Source organism: Perna viridis, chromosome 5, assembly GCF_037379345.1.
Source record: "Perna viridis isolate PV_CMFRI_1.1 ecotype Kerala chromosome 5, ASM3737934v1, whole genome shotgun sequence".
Taxonomy (NCBI): Eukaryota; Metazoa; Mollusca; class Bivalvia; order Mytilida; family Mytilidae; genus Perna; species Perna viridis.
Window position 1 is genome coordinate 13,447,364 of NC_142449.1, and position 3,871 is coordinate 13,451,234.

The following is a 3,871-nucleotide window of genomic DNA, read 5'->3' on the forward strand; positions in this document are numbered from 1 at the left end:
GGAGCATGGACCAGGTGCAACGGAAGGGTGAGCGTCCTCTGCTTTTCTAGAAACAGCCTGTTCATAAAAAGTTAAGTCCAGGGTATATGATAAAAAGGAAGGAAAACTATGACACGTTGAACAAATATATTATATTTGTGATTTAAAAGGTTTTGTTTGTTGGGGTTTAACGTCCGAGCAGCAATATTTCAGCTATATTCAGACGATGAACATGAAATGGATGATAAAATGAACATGAAATGAAAAAAAGGATGGGACACAAGGATAATAGGATCGACAAATTTTGATTGCCACTAGAAAAAGGGGGATGGGTAAGGACGGGCAATTTAGCCTCCTGTGGCGGAGCGCAAAGGTTCCTACTCCTATCGAATACCACAGCAGGGTTCTTTAACGTGCGAAGAACGTGGCATCTTTCCCAACACGGTGCACCACTATGGTTTGCGGTCAGGTTTTCCGTATTATAGCCTGACAACCCCAGCATGTAACAAGCCAGGGGTACCCCATTCAACCATCTGGGGCACACATCCCAGTTATTCTGTGGGCAGAGCGCCCTAGCCCCCGGCTAACGTTCTGAGCACTATTTAGTCTCCTTTTACGACAAGCTTAGCGCTGCTGCAGGCCTATTCTTTTAACACCTGGACCCAAAAAATCCCTTTTCCAGTTAACAGAATATATAACTGCACACTTTCAGTTTCAATCTTTATTTGGCTAACGCTGGATCTCACTATGAAATAAGTTGCAAAAGAGTGAAAAAATGCTATTTTATTTACTGAATAGCCTTCAAAACGGTTTTTGTGCAATCGTTTCTCAATCGTTACTTTTTAAATTACATACTTAATCAATAAAATTGGAAATTTACAATATAAATTATATGATTATATAGTTTTCTTCCAAATTTTTTACAATTTTTTTACCATTTTTTTTTCAGTAGGCAGAATAAGGCCTTATGGGCCCCATCCTTTGATGTTTTAGGCTTTGATTCTACGTATTCTACCACTACAGATCGAAATGATCATTATTCATATGAATCAGATTACATGTAAAACGATTGAAAGACATGATGGTGTAAGAAGCTAGATCCTTTATACTCGGCGTCACATAAATAACATACTGTTAAAATTTGAATAAAAATATTTTCTACGACTTTACTGACACCTACCGTCGTTTAAATTGTCTTAAATGACTTGCTCATTCGTTTAACCAAACGGCATCTCCCTAAACATTGAATCGTTAAATTCCGGTCAGATTTTAATTCTCAGTGCCAATATTTACATTGTAAAAAGTCGGCCATGTTTACAGTGATCGGGTTGCTAGGAGATGTTGTTTACGTTTAAATGGTTTGTCCAAAAACCGAAGAACCCAGAATGCATTTCGGCGTTATTTCGGATATCTCGGATTTATTTTACGCGAACAACGTACAATACCGAGAAGTTGATCAAGAAGACGATTGTCACCGGAGTTCGACGGGAACTTACGAACTTTGTTTGTAAACAAATCGTCCCGTAGAAACCAACATGGCGGATATTAGTATGGGATTTTCCCGTAAGGATTTGTTACGCATGATTTAAGCTAATAAGCGACTTGTTTAGGGAGAAGCCGTTTGGCTAAAGGAATGAGCAAGTCATTTAAGACAATTTAAACGACGGTAGGTGTCAATAAAGTCGTAGAAAATATTTTTATTCAAATTTTAACAGTATGTTATTTATGTGACGCCGAGTATAATTTCACACATTGATATGGTATATAGCTTCAGTTTATTTATCCACCAAAAACTAGAAATTATAAAGACTACTGACACAGCTTCCTCCGAGTAACTTTCAGTCCTTTATCTCGACTTTGATGACGATAATAATCTCAGTAGAAACAAACATGAAAAATGATTGTTTGTTGGGGTTTAACGTCCGAGCAGCAATATTTCAGCTATATTCAGACAATGAACATGAAATGGATGATAAAAAGAACATGAAATGAAAAAAAAGGATGGGTCACAAGGATAATAGGGTCGACAAATTTTGATTGCCACTGGAAAAAGGGGGATGGGTAAGGTCGGGAAATTTAGCCTCCTGTGGCGGAGCGCAAAGGTTCCTACTCCTATCGAATACCACAGCAGGGTTCTTTCACGTGCAAGGAACGTGGCATCTTTCCCAACATGGTGCACCACTATGGTTGGCGGTCAGGTTTTCCGTATTATAGCCTGACAACCCCAGCATGTAACATGCCAGGGGTACCCCATTCCACCACCTGGGGCACACATCCCAGTTGCTCTGTGGGCAGAGCGCCTAGCCCCCGGCTAGGTTTCTGAGCACTATTTAGTCTCCTTTTACGACAAGCTTAGCGCTGCTGCAAGCCTATTCTTTTAACACCCGGACCTGCACGGGGCAACATGACAAATGAGAATATTTTGATTTATACATGCCCCATTTTCCGCTGTTATTCCATGCATATAATGGTTATACTTCTCAATTTTATGTCAGAGCTAGCAGCGACTATTCTGACTTCTCAACGCGCCATCACTGCCTGAGAGACGTACTGTTTATATAATATAATGCGTCTTAAATTCTCAATTGAATTAATACGATCTCTACCAATGTACTCTATCATGTTTTTAGTATGCCGGTGGCATTGAATAGTTCTTTCACTAAGTTTAAGATTAACTAATCCGACTGAACATCATTATGTTAATATGCCATATGAACGCCAGTGCCTGTATCTTGGCATCTGAACGAAAGCTTTGGTTTACTTAGATATATGTTCACAAAATCCTGTTGGACGTGTTTTTATACATTTGTTTTAGTAAACAAGGCGTGCTTATCATTTGTTTTTGAAGTTTGAACTTGCTTACAGAAAAGAGAGTACTCTTTTGAGATAGATACAATTTGTCATTTGTCCTGTTTGTTAAAGGGTTTGTTTTTGTGTCGATCTCAAGATGTTAACCTGTATTTAACAGATTCTCTTAATTCGTTTTATCGTTATATATTCCCTCCACTGTCGGCCCGTGTAGGTCCGGGTGTTAAAAGAATAGGCCTGCAGCAGCGCTAAGCTTGTCGTAAAAGGAGACTAAATAGTGCTCAGAACCCTAGCCGGGGGCTAGGGCGCTCTGCCCACAGAGCAACTGGAATGTGTGCCCCAGGTGGTGGAGTGGAGTACACCTGGTATGTTACATGCTGGGGTTGTCAGGCTATAATACGGAAAACCTGACTGCAAACCATAGTGGTGCACCGTGTTGGGAAAGATGCCACTTTCTTCACAAGTTAAAGAACCCTACTGTGGTATTCTCCGGGAGTAGGAACCATAGGGCTCCGCCACAGGAGGCTAAATTGCCCGACCCTACCCACCTCTCCCTATTTCCAGTGGCAATCAAAATTTGTCGACCCCATTATCCTCGTGTCCCATCCCATTTTTCATTTCATCATCATTTCATGTTCATTTATCATCCACTTCATGTTCATCGCCTGAATATAACTGAAATATTGCTGCTCGGACGTTAAACCCCAACAAACAAACACAACGGTAATACGTGAGAGGTACAATATGCATACTAAAAGTACATACACAATTAAAGTACTGCATGGTACTGAATTTCTAAGACTCATGTCTTATTCTTGTACACTAATTTGAAGGAAAAAGGGAAAATGTGGATAAATTATCATCAAGTATTAAATTTTAAAACGTCAAACTATGTACTGAGAATATTTCATTCTTTATCATTAATGTTGTGGGAGCTAGCTCAGATGAGAATTTGCAATTGAAAAGGTACAGTCAGAAATTTTAGTAGAATTTCCAAGATGAGCAACTGGAAAAAAAAATATTATGTCATGTACCTATTACTTTAATTATAAGTTCAAATGACATTTAAATGTGTGCTAACTTA